Source organism: Sprattus sprattus (assembly GCF_963457725.1).
Source record: "Sprattus sprattus genome assembly, chromosome: 8".
Classification (NCBI taxonomy): Eukaryota; Metazoa; Chordata; class Actinopteri; order Clupeiformes; family Clupeidae; genus Sprattus; species Sprattus sprattus.
In genome coordinates this window covers 1,556,087-1,575,283 of record NC_137927.1, presented here as the reverse complement: position 1 = coordinate 1,575,283, position 19,197 = coordinate 1,556,087, and the positions used below count along the sequence as shown (strand labels likewise).

Genomic DNA, 19,197 nt, shown 5'->3' with positions numbered 1-19,197 from the left:
TTGCGTCGTCCTGCCTTTTCGCAGTGCTAACAGAACATTTTACTGTTACCATCAATTACCTCGCACCTTAGCTAAGGGAACTTGTCACTCCATTCCAACATAAACGCCAGACACTTCGGTCGTTTCTCTGGTGAAGCTGTTCGAACATCTAGGGCAGGGGTACCCAATAAGAAACCCGATAGGTCCACTCACCAAATTTTTATTAGGTCCAGGGTCCGGAACAGTGACGGTCAAAATCCAAAAACAGAACTCCAACAAAAAAGGTGGTAAATCCCCCAAAACATTCAAACTATGTACAAAAGGTGATGTGGTCTGTCCCTAGTAGTGTGAAAGGTGACACCTTTTGTGTGCCACCAGTTCTTTAAATTTGGGCATAAAAGGTGTGAGGGCCAGGCGGAGGCACTGATGTAAATGTTCACTTGTGAATTTGCTCCTGTATTTGCTTTTCACAATGTTCATGGCTGAAAAGGCAGCCTCACAACAGTATGTTGAGGGAAACATAGTGAGAATTTGAAGGGCCATCTTCTGCAAGAAAGGGACACCTGCTGCAGCGACCATCTTCGTCCTTGTTGAACTGCAGGTCCCTGTTTCCCCATCTTTTGAATGCTTAGCTGCCAGAAGCCTCACCCCTCAACCTCTGATAATTGTTTCTATTTATAGACCACCCAGAGCTAACCCTACTTTTATATCAGACTTCTCAAATCTCCTCACAACCCTGTGCCCCACCTTTTCCAGGATGGTGGTACTTGGTGATTTCAATATCCATGTAGATGCCCCCAAGTGCCCGCTGGCCGTTGACTTCCTCAACCTCCTTGATTGCCTCCCACTCACTCAGCATGTACAAGGACCTACCCATAAACACGGCCACACCCTTGATCTTGCCATCACTGCTGATTTCTCATTTTCCAACACCCATGTCCTGGAGCTAGGCATATCTGACCACAGTGTGGTACTACTGGACACTATTGCTACACCACCTGCCACCAGCAGCAAGCGCTCCATCACCTTCCGTAAGATCAAGGACATTGACAATGCCCTGCTATCAAATGCTCTCTCTTCTGCCCTGACTGAGCCTGATCCTGCACTCTCACTTGAAGAGAATGTACACTGCTACAACCACACTCTTCAAGTGGCCTAGACAGGTTTGCCCCTGAAAGAACGTGGCTGGTGTCCTTCCAGCGCTCAGCCCCCTGGTTCACTGACCATCTCAGAGCCCTTAAGTCGGAAGGTCAAAAATTGAGCGCAGATTTAGGCAAACTGGCTTCCCTGTAAGCAAAATGACGTCCCCTAGACGTCCCGTAATGGTCTCTCTGAACGTTCTAAAAACGTAAATGTGTATGGTTCCCGTGACAACTTTAGGACGTTTTGCACGACGTTCCAAGACCGTCACGAGGACGTTGCGGTGACAACTGGGAAACGTTTTCTATAGGTCCTGGGGACGTTATGCAGGACGTTGCAAGCACCTCCCGAGGGCATTGTGGTTACGTCTGGGGAACGTGTTTCTATAGGTCCTGGGGACGTTCTGCAGGAAGTTGCAAGAACGTCCTGAGGGCATTGTGGTGACATCTACAAAACCTATTTTAGACGTCCTGGGTACGTTATTCAAGGATGCACCGCGGACGTAGCAGGCACGACCGTTTTTGCTGAGCTAAATGAAGAAAATAAAATAATAATAGATCGCGGAGCCGTCATTATGCTTACAGTGCGCACACACACACAAGTTCAAGTTCATTTATATTACACATTTCATATGATATGCATAGACACACACGATTACAAACTTGATTGCGGGCATGGGAATTGAACCGTAAACCTTCCTATTACTAAACGAGATCGCTACCTACTGTCCTAACACTGTCTGATTACTATAGTGCCACTTTAACAGGTTTATCACAGTGTGAGACAGCCAACAAACTTAGTCTTTTTTTCCGAGGGTTTGAGGAAAAGCATATTGTAGCAATCTCAGTCACTACGCATTGAGGGTTTTCCGTAATGATTCCTTTTTTAATTAACATCCATGGCACATCACGGACGTGCGGGCAGGGAGGCAGAATAACTAGCCAAACTAAGAATGATGAAATAAAATAAATATGAATGCTTCTGTACTGATCTGTGCTATAAATGTAATGTCTGCATGATTCAAATACAATGCATACATAGGAAGGTGACCAAGTGTCTAGCTTTAACATATTGAGCTTTCCACAGGCCTTCAAAGATGGTGCAACAGAACGAAGAGCTCACCGGTCAAATTGTCTGATTGGAATTTCTTTAAAAATCCCGTCTCGCAAACACAATTTTGACAACAATCCTAATATTACGTAAGGCCTATAAAGCAAACGTGCACTGCCCTTATTATGTTTAAAAGGAACATGCTAATCTGCCGTTAGAAAGTTATTTAACAACACGCATATGCTGCATTTTAAAGCGCAAACCCTCGGTTTCAAACGAGGAGCGAACTGAGTGAGAAGGATCCAACATGGCCAAGCAGACTAGCCTTAAAAGCTTTTTTTCAGAGGCCAAAAACATCTGATGAGGGTAAACCTTCTGACGAGGATGAACCTGTAATACCTGCAGTGTTGCGCGTTTCCTTTTATTACCGTGCGTGAGCGCGCGGAAGAGCCGAGAGCGGTATTGCAGACAGAGATTTTGAAAAATTATAGCACTCGCCTCATATTGAAAATTGGAGCTGTGAACGTAGTTCAAAATTATGAATTATCAACAATGAACTGAGCAAGTTCATGTAGAAAGTGAACTTTCCAAACACTGAATACCTGAAGCCCTAGATGTTCGAACAGCATCACCAAAGAAAAAGCTGAAATGTCGGGCGTTTATGTCGTTATGGAGTGACAAGTTCTCTTGGCTCAGGTGCGAGGTAATTGATAGTCACAGTAAAATGTGCAAAGGATTCACAAGAGGGTCGAATAATTTAAGAATCTCTGCTCTCATTGAACAGAGCAATGACCATGTTGCGGCGCTCATTTTAACGCCACAGCAAGTTGCGCTTAAAGGCCACTTATTGACGCGCATCAGACATAAATGTTTTTGTTTCCCATTGTAAACTTAGGAAAATAAACATGTTGCATTCTAAACTACCTGATTATGTTATTATTTAAGCTATGGAGGCCGTCAGCTTTCTTCAATGGGCTAATTTAGAAGCAGAAATAGGCTAGATATTTGGCCGGCTTATGATTAAAATGTCGGGCAAATGAAAATCATTTTTCTCTAGCGGAACTTCTGGTTCAGAGAGGACCATCAGAGGACCAAATAAGAACGGTCCCTAAAAGTCCGTTTTAAGGCTCATGCGAACGTCACGCAGAGGACCTGCAGGTAAAGGTTACGGGACGTTTTTAAATGACGTCCTGGGGATGTGTGCTGAGTTACCAAATTATAACGTTCCTTAATAGTCCGTTTTAAGGCTCATGCGAACGTCACGCAGAGGACCTGCAGGTAAAGGTTACGGGACGTTTTTAAATGACGTCCTGGGGATGTGTGCTGAGTTACCAAATTATAACGTTCCTTAATAGTCCGTTTTAAGGCTCATGCGAACGTCACGCAGAGGACCTGCAGGTAAAGGTTACGGGACGTTTTTAAATGACGTCCTGGGGATGTGTGCTGAGTTACCAAATTATAACGTTCCTTAATAGTCCGTTTTAAGGCTCATGCGAACGTCACGCAGAGGACCTGCAGGTAAAGGTTACGGGACGTTTTTAAATGACGTCCTTGGGATGTGTGCTGAGTGACCAAATTATAACGTTCCTTAATAGTCCGTTTTAAGGCTCATGCGAACGTCACGCAGAGGACCTGCAGGTAAAGGTTACGGGACGTTTTTAAATGACGTCCTGGGGATGTGTGCTGAGTTACCAAATTATAACGTTCCTTAATAGTCCGTTTTAAGGCTCATGCGAACGTCACGCAGAGGACCTGCAGGTAAAGGTTACGGGACGTTTTTAAATGACGTCCTGGGGACGTGTGCTGAGTGACCAAATTATAACGTTCCTTAATAGTCCGTTTTAAGGCTCATGCGAACGTCACGCAGAGGACCTGCAGGTAAAGGTTACGGGACGTTTTTAAATGACGTCCTGGGGACGTGTGCTGAGTGACCAAATTATAACGTTCCTTAATAGTCCGTTTTAAGGCTCATGCGAACGTCGCGCAGAGGACCTGCAGGTAAAGGTTACGGGACGTTTTTAAATGACGTCCTGGGGATGTGTGCTGAGTTACCAAATTATAACGTTCCTTAATAGTCCGTTTTAAGGCTCATGCGAACGTCACGCAGAGGACCTGCAGGTAAAGGTTACGGGACGTTTTTAAATGACGTCCTGGGGATGTGTGCTGAGTTACCAAATTATAACGTTCCTTAATAGTCCGTTTTAAGGCTCATGCGAACGTCACGCAGAGGACCTGCAGGTAAAGGTTACGGGACGTTTTTAAATGACGTCCTTGGGATGTGTGCTGAGTGACCAAATTATAACGTTCCTTAATAGTCCGTTTTAAGGCTCATGCGAACGTCACGCAGAGGACCTGCAGGTAAAGGTTACGGGACGTTTTTAAATGACGTCCTGGGGATGTGTGCTGAGTTACCAAATTATAACGTTCCTTAATAGTCCGTTTTAAGGCTCATGCGAACGTCACGCAGAGGACCTGCAGGTAAAGGTTACGGGACGTTTTTAAATGACGTCCTGGGGACGTGTGCTGAGTGACCAAATTATAACGTTCCTTAATAGTCCGTTTTAAGGCTCATGCGAACGTCACGCAGAGGACCTGCAGGTAAAGGTTACGGGACGTTTTTAAATGACGTCCTGGGGACGTGTGCTGAGTGACCAAATTATAACGTTCCTTAATAGTCCGTTTTAAGGCTCATGCGAACGTCGCGCAGAGGACCTGCAGGTAAAGGTTACGGGACGTTTTTAAATGACGTCCTGGGGACGTGTGCTAAGTGACCAAATTATAACGTTCCTTAATAGTCCGTTTTAAGGCTCATGCGAACGTCACGCAGAGGACCTGCAGGTAAAGGTTACGGGACGTTTTTAAATGACGTCCTGGGGACGTGTGCTAAGTGACCAAATTATAACGTTCCTTAATAGTCCGTTTTAAGGCTCATGCGAACGTTACGCAGAGGACCTGCAGGTAAAGGTTATGGGGACGTTTTTAAATGACGTCCTGGGGAGGTGTGCTGACAGACCAATTCATAAGGTTCCCTAAAAGTCCGATTTAAGACTCATGCGAACGTCACAGAAGGACCAAACGTAGACTTGCTACGAACGTCAAAAACGTTCTGGTAACGTCCTCTAGCGAACGTTGTGGCGGGGACCAATTGGGGACGATTGGGGACCTTGCGAATGTCCTGTTAACGTCCTGGGGACGTTCCCTGTTTGCGGGGTTAACTGTCCACAAGCTGTACTTCAGAGAACATCAGAAAATGTATTCCTCTGCTCTTAGAGCTACCAGGGCATCATACTACTCCACTCTCATTGACTCTGGCCATAATAACCCAAGGCACCTGTTCTCCACTATAAATCAGATGCTCAAACCTTGCAGCTCCTCCACCAATACTCCCTCCTCTGATGACTGCAACCGCTTCATGGACTTTTTCAAAACAAAGGTCGATAACATCAGGCGCAACATCACCCCGGACCAACCTGATCCTCCCTTGGATCTTGCCCCCCGTGATGGCCCAGCCCTTGATCATTTTGCTGAGGTCACCCAAGCTGAGCTGTCCAGCATTGTTTTAAAAATGAACTCCCCCACCAGCTCTTTGGATCCCATCCCTACATTTCTATTGAAAGCTTGCCTCACAGCCATTGTCCCCACTGCAACCCACATAATAAACAGGTCCCTATCTACCGGTGAAGTTGCCCCCTCCCTCAAACTGGCAGCCATCAAACCTGTGCTTAAAAAGCACAATCTGGACCCTGAGGACCTCTCAAACTACCGTCCCATCTCAAACCTCCCCTTCCTAGCAAAGGTCCTGGAAAAGGTTGTCTCCCTCCAGCTGCATAACCATCTCCACTCCCACCAGCTTTATGAATCCTTCCAGTCTGGTTTCAGACCTTCCCATAGCACCGGAACTGCTCTGGTGAGGGTGGTAAATGACCTCCTAATGTCATCAGACTCTGGCTCACCCAGCCTACTAGTCCTGCTGGATCTAAGCGCCGCTTTTGAAACAGTGGACCATAATATCCTGTTTCGGCGCCTCCAGGAGGTGGGAATTACAGGCACTGCCCTGGACTTCTTTTATTCCTATCTCACAGGACGGCAGGAATATGTTGCCCTTGGCAATATCACCTCCAGCATCAGGTGCGTTACCTCCGGTGTCCCCCAGGGGTCAGTCCTGGGGCCCCTGCTTTTCTTAATTTACATGCTACCCCTGGGAAACATACTTCGAGGTCATAACATCCAATTTCACTCCTATGCAGATGACACACAAATCTACATCCGAACTTCACCCGACAAACAACAGGCACTATCACAGACTACCAAATGCCTGGATGACATCCAGCACTGGATGAGCAACAACTCACTACAGCTAAATGGTGGCGAGTCTGAAGCCATTCTTATTGGCACGCCCCACCAAATTAAAAAGGCCGGTATCACCCAAATCACCATAAATGGCCACCCCACCCCTCTCTCCTCTGTCGTCACAAACCTTGGTGTCAAGCTGGACTCTTCATTGTCCTTTGATGCACACATCAAATCCATCTGCCAAACTTCATTCTACCTCCTGAGAAACATCTCAAGGCTGAGATCCTCTCTTCCCAAACTTGCTGCAGAAAAGCTGGTGCACGCATTCATCAGCTCCCGTCTGGACTACTGCAACTCTCTGCTGGCAGGTCTTCCAGCAAAAACCATCCAGAGGCTGCAGTATGTTCAAAACAGTGCTGCCCGGGTTCTCACCAAGACAAGGAGATCCGAACACATCACCCCAGTCCTCCACTGGCTTCCAATCAACCAGAGAATAAACTTCAAAGTCCTACTTCTAGTTCAGAAGGCCATAAACACCACCGGTCTGGCCTATCTCCAGGATCTCCTCACCCCTCATCTCACACCAAGGACTCTTGGGAATGGGAGATCGTGCCTTCTCCTCGCTGGGGCCACGACTCTGGAACAAGCTCCCGGAGAACATTAGGGCTTTGGACTCCATCACTACTTTTAAATCCCACCTCAAAACCCATCTTTTTATATCTGCCTTCTTCTAAAGTCCTGGTTTCTGTTTTTCTTTTTTTTCTTTTCTGTATTGTTTTGAATGCACTGTTTTAAATTGCTATTGTGACCCTGTTAAGCACCTTGAGACATCTTTGTATGTGAAAGTGTGCTATACAAACAAAATGCATTATTATTATTATTATTATTAGAAGGTGGCAGGGTCACAGAGAGACTCCTTCAGTGAAAGGTTTTCCTGAAGCTCCATATATTCTGATTGAAGAGAAGCAGCACTAGCCCATGGGCAGATTCTCAGGGCTTCAGTTGAAAATTCTGTAATATTTTTGACAAGGAATGGATTTTCAATGCACAGTAAGACTTTTTTTCCCAGAGGGAATTCTCCAAAGCGAGTTTGAAAATGTGTAATCAGCTTGTCTAGGAACTCAACATGATTGTGATGATGATGTGTTCCTGCAGTTTGGTTAAAAAGCTTTGGGAAGTGAAGCAGGTCCTGCTGTGAATCGCATTTGAAGACCTCGCATTTGAAGACTTCTTCTGAAAAGCACGGACAGCTGACATGAGGTTAAACACTGTTATTTTTGCCCTGGAGCTTCATGTTCAGATCATTGAGATGGGAAGTAATGTCAGATAGAAATGCAACAATTTCCATTTTTACTTCATTCTGTATGAATTCCACACATTTTTTTTGCTTTTGCACTCTTCTGATCCAACAGAAACTTTTCCAACTCTTTCCGTAGTGTCCAAAAACGCTCCAGTACCCTCAATTCAATTCAATTAAATTTTATTTATATAGCGCCATAACAATACAATTGCCTCTAGGCGCTTTACAGAGCCCAGAGCCTGAACCCCCTTAGTGCATGCACAATGGCAACAGGGGCAAGAAAAAACTCCCTGTTAGGCAGGAAAAAAACCTTAAGCAGAACCACGGCACATAAGGGGGGGGACCCATCTGCTTGAGGTCGGCCGGGTGGAGATAGGAAGGGGGGAAGTGGGTGAAGGGGGAGGGTTGTGTGGCAGAAGGGGAAGGGAAACAACAAGGGTTGTACACAGCCAGTATTTGGTCGCTGGACATAGTATATATACAGACAGGGCTCGAAATTGGCACCCGCCAAGCGCCAATGGCGTGTAGATTTTTGGGCTGGCGACTAAATTGTCTCCGATGCTCCGCCACTTGGCGAGTGACATTGCGAAGCAAATCTCCCGACTATTGCGCCCGTCATGGTTAAAAATAGCTTGCAACGCCAACACGAACAGTGGGAGAAGGGAAAGGATATTTCCAAAGAGAAGGGAGTACGATTCCCAGGGCTAGAACAACTGCCAAGAACCTACCCTCCATTTTGAATCGAGCTTCAGACTGGGAGATGCAAGTGGATTTGAAGAGAAGACTTGTCTTTCCGGAGGAGGTAGCGGTAACCTCACTGCGACCAGACATGATTCTTCTGTCCAGGAGCACAAAGACCATCATTATAGCCGAACTCACAGTGCCCTGGGAGGTCAGGCTAGCCATCTCTCATCAACTGAAGAAAGCAAAGTATCAAGACCTGATCGACGAGGCTCTCCTTAAAGGATGGCATGCAACCCTATTTCCAATCGAGGTTGGCTGCCGTGGTTTCCCAGCAACATCAGTGCGATATTTCTTACAGAGGGTTGGCTTGGAACCCAAGCAGCTGAAGAAAGCCACTGGGGAGATAGCCATAGCAGCTGAAACCAGCTCAAGATGGGTGTGGCTGACTAGAGATCGCAAATGGAGCCCTTCTGCTGGTGAAGGTTAATCTTCACTGCCCCACTCAGGCGAAGCGTACAGGCTTAGGGGCGAAACGCTGGTGACCCTGAGATACCTGCTGAGGATGCAGAAGGGTTTCCAACAATGCGAATGCTCTTACCACACTGCCATCAAGGATTACGCTGTAACACCGAATCGTAGCTCCTGCAGTTTTCTGCTTGTAGCAAAGCATCTCTGATGTTTACTTCACCAACAATAACAATTTGGGCACGAATACACTGTTCTAATATTTTGCCAGCGAATACAAAGGTTATAAAGTTCTAATATTTTGAGAAGTTGAAAAGTTGAAACCGACTTAGTTGACCACACATAAGTTAACGCAGATAAACGAAAGCTAAAATAATGTGCCGATTCATTGCCGTTGCATCACCTCCAGGAAAGGTGCAGAGAACATCTAGGGAGGAGGAAACAACAGCCACAACAGCAGCTACAGCTACACCAAGGGCATGTTGCAGTAGGTGGCTCATTGCGAATAATAGGGAGCCACGGCAGTGGCTGAAATACGTTGACGGTGGTAGTATAAGCGTAGAAGAAGAGCAATGGCTGAATAAGCTTATCCCCGACCGGTGGGCTATCGCACGCCCCCTTCATTGAAGCAGAGGTACTGTTTGCCTTCCCTCTGTTTTTTCAATGCGGTTTCTTGTCAGATCAGTAAGACTAGTATAATATAATAAGCTTTTGAATATCTATGCTGTAGTGTTAGTTGGACAATATTTATCTATCATATAAGTGTCATTTAAAAGCTTAATTTAGATATTTTTTTGTAGACCTAATGCAGCGCTTCTTATGAGGTTAAATTAATTCATCTGAAGTACATTTTTAATAGCCAACTCTTGAATGTGCTTTAAAAAATTGTGAATGCAAAAGTTCATTAAATAATTAACGTATCGTGAAGGAGGGCCTTTAAGGATTCCCGGGTACAGCATGATACAGCACGTGTTGCGGCGGTCACCAGCCAATTGGGCAATATTGGTTGATTTCTTTAAATCCATTCTGAGAGTGATTAACAATGATATTAAAATCATAGGTAAAGATTGTTTATTACAAACAATGTCAGAGTAGGTCTGAAATGGCAGGTTTAATTTTGGCCGGTAAAAAATATGATTGGCTGGTAAATTTTTTCATCTACCAGCCATGTTGGCTGGTAAGCCAAAAGGTTAATTTCGAGCCCTGTATACAGACATCCGGTGGTAAATACATGATACAGGCAATACCAGTTTACTGTACTCATTGCCTTGCCTTTACTAAGCCACCGGACAAATTCTGCATTCACCTCTGCTAGGAATGAGCGCAACAAGTGATGCTGCAGAGCAGATGATGCCCTCAAAAAGTTCACAAGTCTCATGACTGTTGTCATGACCTCTGAGTACTTCTCTTCAAGACTGGCACACAAAACCATCTGATGGATGATGCAATGGTATGCTATGAGGTCAGGTTGATGAGCTCTCAAACGTGCCACTAATCCCCTCTCTCTTCCAGTCATACATGGAGCTCCATCAGTAGCAATAGAAACAACATGCTTCAGGTCTATCTCTCTGTCGCTCAACATCTGCATCACTGCTTCATAAATGTCATCCACTCGTGTGTGTCCATGGAGGGCTGTGAGGCCTAAAACATCTTCATTGAATTCTCCCTTCTCTTCATCAAAAAATCTGACGAACACCAAAAGTTGTGCATTGTCTTGGTTGTCTGTAGATTCATCCAAAGCCAATGAGAAATGCACTGAGCCTTTTTAATGGCAGACTTAATTTGGTCCAGCAAATCACCGGCAAGGACCTCAGTTCGCCTTACAGTGGAATCGGACAGTGATAATTGGTTTATTTTTTGTATGAACTCATTTTTTTTAGTTCCCTCAAACAGGGCCATTGCTACTTCGTGCATACATTCTTTCACAATCTCTGAGTCAGAGAACGGTTTCTTATGTTTGCCTAAGACCCATGCCACTCTTAATGAGGCTTCAGTTGCATGCTCTTGCTGTGTGGCTGATCGAACTATAACACTGGACGTGGCTTGGTAGGATGATTGCAGTTGTTGTATTTTTCTGGCCCTTACCTCAGAGTTCTGGGGGTAATTTCGTTCGAAGTGTCCATGCTTTAATTCATAATGACGTTTCACGTTACTACTTTTGACCAGAGAAACCGTGTCATTACAGATTAAGCACATTGGTTTGGTGCTCCCTACAGGCAACACAAATGCATAGTTGTCAGTCCATTCTTTCTTGAATTCGCGATTTTCTGTATCCACTTTTCTCTTTTTATCACGTTTAGAGCACGCCATGTTTTTTTTAGGTCAAGGAAAAGATACCGTTTGCAAATCGGAAGTGTTGTTGCGAATCACACTCACAACCTGCGTGAACCACAAATCGTGGTCAAAATTTGAGTGAGTTGTCATACGGAAGATAGAAAAACAACATCGAGTAGGACAAAAATAAATACCACGAAATCACGTATCAATGAAAACTTGCTTGGATCATGATTAATTTAGAAGGTTGATTTTGGCTTCGGTCCGGATTGTATCGTGTTTGGGTCCGGATCCGGACCGCGGTCCGCCTATTGAGTACCCCTGATCTAGGGCTTCAGGTATTCAGTGTTTGGAAAGTTCACTATCTACATGAACTAGTTCAGTTCATAGTTCATAATTCAAAATTCAAATTCATTCATCAATTAACTGAGTTCACAGCTCCAAAAAATGAACTAATTTTTCGAATTTCTCTATCTGTCTGCAATACCGCTCTCGGCCTCTAAGCAACTTCGGCGCACTCACGCACGGGCATAGACAGTAGAATGAAATGAAACGCGTTCAGACGCAACACTGCAGGTATTACAGGTTCATCCTCGTCAGACGGTTCAACCTCATCAGTTGCGTTTGGCCTCTGAAAAAAGCTTTTAAGGCTAGTCTGCTTGGCCATGTTTGATCTTTCTCTCTCAGTTCGCTCCACGTTTGTAACCGACGGTATGCGCTTTATTTAAAATGCAGCATATGGGTGTTGTTTAATAACTTTCAAACGGCAGAATAGCCTGTTCCTTTAAAACATAATAAGGGCAGTGCACGTTTGCTTTATAGGCCTAAATATAAGGATTTTAAGAAATTCCTATCAGACAATTTGACCAGTGAGATCTAATATTTTCGGACATTTAAAAAAAAAATGTGTCCGGCAATTACTGGACAACGGAAACGCTGCTATCAATACTTTTCTTCACACTGCTTTCATACAAACACTGGAATAGTATTGACATGCACTCCCAGTGAATCCATTGGTAAATAAAATGATTGTTGAAAAGGCAACTTAACTAATTGAAATATACAGATAAGCACATTTCTCAGTCCCATCACTAGGTTCTAGGTGTTGTGTTGTGTTGAGATGTAATGACTCTTTGAGCCCCACTTGGCATGCCCAACACATTAACAGACACATGTATCTCGTATCCACCGGGGCCGGCCCGGTGCCAGAGCCGGAGCCGGTGCCGGAGCCGGAGCCAGAGCCGGTTCCTTTCAGCACTGGCCTGCGTTTCCACCGCCGGAGCCGGTTCCAGCACCAAAACTAAACGTCATGGAATGTTATGACATGCTCCTATGGTTACCGTTGTGAGTTATTCACGAGTGGTCTTCTTCCAGCGAGGAGGCAAATTCATTTCGATAAAAACTTTAATTATGTTTAACTTTTTAATACCATGTAGTACCATACGACCTAAAGTTAAAGTTCTGTTTACTTGGCCACGGGTTTCTATATTTCCTCACGTAGATCAAACGAGTGGCAATGCAGTTCATGATCGGAGTTGACTAGCTAGTACACTGATATTAACCAGTTGCCATAACAACCTTAGCAGTACCTTACAGCAGCTAGTGCTAGTTAGTTAGCTACTACACGAACTTGCTTAGTCAAGAACTTTTATTTTTTTCGTTTTCAAGTGGCACGTCTTCTACAGTACACACAATACAAAATCAGCACTACATCACGGTCTCAGTTAATGATGCAACTACGAGTTCTCTACGAGAAGGCAATGCAGCTCATGATGGGAGTTGACTATAGCATAACAACTGTAGAAGTACCCCACGACAGCTAGCAGCTAGATGCTACAAGAACTTGCTTAGTCAATTTACTTAGTTATTTATTTAATCCATGGTCCACTACTGGATCGATTTTCCATGTATGTTTTCATCGTTTTCACTCAGCATCTTGGTTCGACGGCTAAAAAAAAATGGCGGCGGATATTTCTGTTTCTGGTGTGTTAACTCCGCCCACCTCTGTGACGTAGTTGGAGCCCGATCTGGCCCCAGCAAGTCCAGAGAGCCGGGCCGGTGCCCGATTTTCAGCTCCGGCACCAACCCGGCCCCGGTGGAAACTCAAGAACTGGTGCCAGATTGGGCACCGGCCCGGCTCTGGCACCAGGCCGGCCCCGGTGGAAACGAGGTAATGGAGGAACGACTTTTTTACTTGCAATTAGAACTCTGCGCAACATCGGATTTAATTGTATTCTGACAAGACTAAACAGAATGTCAAAACTACCAGCCGTTTTACTTTACTCCTGGCACTGAAGATGGCACAAGCACATCCCCGCCTCACGTGCCTACTAGACCAGGTTTTCCCACCCATTGGTGGTCAGATTTTTTTTTTTCCCCATTGGTGGGCCGCGCAATTTTAAATTGAGAACAATATTAATTAAGAACGTCAAAGTTAACGCGTACATCTATGATATGATTGTGACCGAGATTAATGTGATACAAATATTTTAATGCAGTTAACGCAACTTTGTTTACTTCCGGTGTGCGTTGACCACTGACACGAAACCAGCGCGTGCCTACAGTCAGAGTCAGTTAGGCAGGAGCGACCGAGGCGGTAGTGAAAGATGGAGAGCTGAGGGATTGTTTGGCGGAAAGTTTCTGTTTAAGAGGCAAAATGACGGAACAATCGACAAATCTAAAGTTGTGTGTAGCATTTGTCAAGCTGAATTTAGCTGTCACAGAAGCAACTCGTCTTTAAGTTATCACCTTAATGCAAAGCACCCGACAGAAAGCAGCCCCAGGTTAGATGAATGCCAACCCACACTCCACGACGTTTCTAGGTAAATAACTAGACCAGTCCGTGAAAAGGTTACCAACGCTGTATCAGTTTGGGTTGGTGGTGAGTGTCGGCTCTTCAACATAGTTGAAGACGGTAGGCTGACTGAGGTGTTCCCGAATTGCTTCAGGGGATAATTGTTACGATTTACCGTCGAGTGGCAGCATTGTGTTTCGCATATATTCCTTGCTTGACGGCGAGAGAGCACGAAAAAAAAATACCAACAACAGTGTCTAAAATACACGCTGTCTGAAGTGATTACTCGTGAATGTATAGGATTCGACGGACGTCAGTATTGCATTAGTGCTGTTTTTGTGCGTTATCATTGGAGTGGTTATGCTTTTCTGTGGACAGCTACCAACTCAAACGACTGCCCAGGAATGATTGGTGCTATTTATGTTGATTATAGATTGCAGCCACAGATTTAATTCATTATTTAAATTATTCTGATCATTATATTGACCTATTTGAACCTATTTGTTTGCATGTCTGAAGAATCACCTATTTGAATTAGGCCTAGCTGAGTGGTCTTGTTTGCATGTTCCATCACTTGTTTTGAGTGAATGCTATCTTTTGGGTCTTTTCTGGTTTGATTTCCTTGCTTGTTTGCTGTGCACTAATAGGCCTACTGCAATTAAGTTCTCTGTGTGTATTTTTGCTGTTTTCTGGTGCACAATACAATTTTGATGCAATATCTAGAGTTAGATTTTCTTTTATTTATTTATAGGCTTCCACCTGTGGCAGGTGCTGATGTTGCTTTTTCTCACACATAACAATAGCTCATTAATTAGAATGAATGGATTATAGATTCAATTAGCCTAATGGAATATAGATTCGCTAAAATAAGCGGGGTGTCTGTTGGGCCCCGACCTGTTACAAATACTAAAAAAATAGGCCTCAGAGTCGAAAAGGTTGGGAACCCCTGTACTAGACCCCACCCCTACAAAACTACTTAAACATGCACTGCCCTTATTAAATGAGACACTACTTAAAGTAATGAACAATTCAGTTATTTCAGGATGAAATGATGAAGGAACATTATTGTGCATAATATACATTGGACAGTGTAATCTACCACAAGCTATCTGAGTTAGGTTTTCAAGGTAGAAAACTTCCAAGGCTTATTTGGCGTAAGACAGATGAAGACTTATTCAACTTTTTGGCATGAGATGAATTTATGTTTTTATGCTAGGCTGAGATGGGACTGAGGTAGATGACTTTAGGAAACCCGCACCGACCACCACTTCCCAGTCTCTTTCTTGCAAACTGCCGGTCACTTGTCAATAAGATAGACGAAATTAGGCTGAGGATTGCATCGAACAACATGGGCAACTGCCTGACTGTAATCACAGAGACTTGGCTGAATAACTCCGTTCCGGACGGAGCCATCGGACTGGCGAGCTATACTGTGCATCGAGCTGACAGGACTGCAGATTCTGGTAAGACCAGAGGGGGAGGAGTCTGTATCTATGTAAACAATGACTGGTGCACGGCTGCAGATGTCGTTGGGAGACACTGCTCCCCAGATTTGGAATATATAGCTTTGAAATGCAGGCCGTTTTACTAACCAAGGGAGATTTCTGCAACTCTCATCCTAGCTGTTTACATCCCACCACAAGTGAACACTACACTAGCTCTGGAGGAACTGTACAGCTTTATTAACGGCCAACTAAACCAACATCCAGAGAGTGCCTTGATAGTGGCAGGGGATTTTAACCATGCAGAACTCAAGAAAGTGTTACCAAAACTCCACAAAAATGTATGCTTTCCAACCAGAGATAAAAACACACTGGACCAAGTATATACAAATATACAGAGGGCATATAAAGCTGCACCATCCCCACACCTCGGATCATCAGATCATATCTCCTTGACACTGATTCCATCCTATAAACCAGTTGTCTGTAGATCCAAACCAGTTGTGAAGACAGTGCAGGTATGGAGTGAGGAGGCTGCTACATCTTTACAGGACTGTTTTGAGAGCACAGTATGGGAGGTATTTTCGCAGGGAGCCAACCTGGAGGAGTACACCTCTAACGTCCTGAATTACATTCAGTTTTGCGCGACAGTACTGAGCACCAAAACCATCAAGGTGTTCCCTAACCAGAAACCGTGGTTTGACGGTAATGTCAGGTTGCTGCTCAGGATGACAGATGCTGCCTTCAAGTCAGGTGACACACTGGCCTACAGCACCGCCCGACGAGATCTTAAAAAGGACATTAAGGAGGCCAAAGGCAAGTACAGGCAGCGCATTGAGGGTCACTTTGAAAGCAAGGACGCCAGGAGCATGTGGAGAGGCATCAAAACCCTAACTGACTACAAACATAAGAACACACTGGTTAGCAAGGACAAGGACCTCCCAGACACACTAAACCGCTTTTTTGCCCGCTTTGACAAGCAGCACAGTGGGGTAACAGTGGAGCATCAGAAGGCAGGGTCAGAGGAGGAGCAGACTCTCACTCTTCAACACCACCGAGTGAGGTCCACCTTGAGTAGAATTGACACCAGCAAGGCCACTGGCCCTGATGGGGTGTCGAACGTATACTTAGATCATGTGCCGACCAGTTAGCAGGAGTTTTTACAGACATTTTTAACCTCTCCCTGCAACAAGCCGTAGTCCCCACCTGCCTCAAGACCACTACCATCGTCCCTATCCCCAAAAAATCTGCCATTACCTGCCTCAATGACTACCGCCCAGTCGCCCTCACCCCAGTAATCATGAAGTGTTTTGAGCGGATGATACTGGCACACATCAGACACCACATCCCTGTGGACCTGGACAGCCACCAGTTTGCCTATAAGGCAAACAGATCCACAGAGGACGCTGTCTCCATCGCACTCAACACAGCCCTGTCCCACCTGGAACACCCGAACACATATGTAAGAATGCTCTTTGTGGACTTCAGCTCTGCGTTTAATACAATAATCCCCCATAAGCTCGTCCTCAAACTCATTAATCTTGGTCTCCCTACCTCACTGTGCTCATGGATCCTGGACTTTCTCTCAATCAGACCACAGAATGTCAGAATAGGGCATATGACATCCTCAACTGTAACCTTGAACACAGGTGCGTTTTTTTTATTTTTTATAAATATAGCGCCAGATCACTAAATAAGTAATTTAAGGTTACCTTTACCATAAAACATGTAAAATTATACTTATTGACTGCTGTCATTCAAAGAAACACATGAACATCATAATTCATTTAAGTGTTTGTGTCCGTGTCCGCTGCCGCGGCGCATCTGTATTTTGGTCTTTGTCCTTGAATTGTCATATTTGTCATGCTCTTATTGTGTCTTTGTGTGTTGATGTCAATTTTATATATCTAAACAAACTGCTGCTGGAGAGCGCCAAACTGTTTTTCGTTGTGTACTACAATGACAACTAGAATGCGTTTCGTGAACGAACTGCGAGAGTGTGCTTGCTCTGTTGCGGCCATGACCTTTGACGTTGCAGCCATAACATCACACAAAAGATCAGACATGGCAACCAAGCTCAACCACTATATTTTGGCTCCACTGACGTCTAGACATATGACGGTGTCTTTGTTGTTCTGTTTTTGTTTGCTTGTTTATTGTGAAAGGGTCTAGTGTGTTACATTTAGCTTGGAGAAGTCTTAAAATAGGCTCCAAGTGACATTTGTCTTATCGTGTATGTGTAATTTACCTCCAAAGGTCGTGTTAATCCATGCGTGCACCTGAATTGTGCGGTATTTGCTGAGTTTTAATCTGCTTGTTTTAATTGTGTGTGTTGCGGCTGCAATAAATCTTGTCTGTGCTTCAAATGTAAATATATTTATTGTCTCTCTATGGTGGAAATCAGATGTATGATGGAACTTGCATATTTACTATGCACAAACATTTCAGCTGTCATGGTGATAATAGTTCCAGAGTTTCGTTACACTGACTTACTGAGCTAAGTGTTGATACACTTCGTAAGAAATTATGATCTAGGTAAAAGGAAACATCTCTGCAACAATATGGGAATTAATGCGGTGGCTTGTTCATACGGAAAACAGGTATTTAAACACGATCATATGGATAATTTGCACTGTTCTAAAGTGGTGGACAGTAACGAAGTAAATGTAATTCGTTCCTGTACTTAAGTAACATATCTATGTATCTGTACTTTACTCAAGTATTTCTATTTTGTGAGACTTTATACTTTCACTCCACTACATGTCAAAGTGAAAATTCGTACTTTTTACTCCATTGCATTTAGTAAACCCTCTCGTTCCTTTATACCAAAGCGAATCAAATAATGAAAGGTCAAAGTGAGTTCACAATTACACCAATCAGGATTAGCGCTATTTGTCCTTTCGGTTTGTTCAGTTGCGTTCGTTCGTTGAGCGCAAGCTACGTTGAGCGCGAGCTACGTTGAATTCTGCAGCAGTTTGAGGCTGTTTTATGCTCAAGCAGCCTACGTAACGCTACATAAATGTGTAAGAAACATGCACAATCAACGGTGTTTCTGCTCAGGCTCACATTTTAAAATGCTTGCCTTTTATCAGGGCACACGATGTCGCAAACTTTTATCATGCAGTTCTTGACTCCCTCGGTAAAGGTATCACTACACACTTCTTTACAGTCTTCGGTGCAGACTGGTATGCTCTAATTTTGTGCAATTTATGCAAAAACTAGTTCCTGTAATGACATTTTCTTTCTTCACGTTTGATCTGAGGTCAAGTGTTTTGTTTTTGTACCTAGGGTTGTGGAATATCACTGCTATCACTAGTCTTCAGCTAAACTAGTATAACACCACATTCTCTGATTTTGTGGAACAAGTTCCTGTAATGGTATTTATCATTAGTCTTCAGCACAAACTAGTATAACACCACATTCTCTGATTTTGTGGAACAAGTTCCTGTAATGGTATTTATCATACTTTGAAACATAAATCAGGATTTATGTTCAATGTTTATGTTTAAGGGTAACACAGACAGACAGATGTGATATAGTAAAGGAGCTTATGTTTAACTCCACATTTTTTTTATAATTAAATGTGCAACTAAGTTCCAAATAAATGTAAAATTAAATAGTTGTTCTCTTGTATTTCATAACCACTTTGTCTTACCTAATGGCAATAGATAGCTTTCAATGTTTTGTGCACTATTTAATAGACAAATGTAAGACACTATTTAAAGATTGGCATTAGTGTTTTCAGTTGATTGAGCCGGAGCTTTGATGTGAAAATG

General features: G+C 44.0%; 1 protein-coding gene across 1 annotated transcript in view; it reads right to left on the bottom strand.

The window, feature by feature from the left end:
* The window catches only part of dnaaf1 (dynein axonemal assembly factor 1), a gene marked incomplete at both ends in the record, with an annotated part of 69,800 nt that overhangs the window by 1,214 nt on the left and 49,389 nt on the right, over positions 1–19,197 (bottom strand). The gene's annotated exons all lie outside the window — the stretch shown is intronic.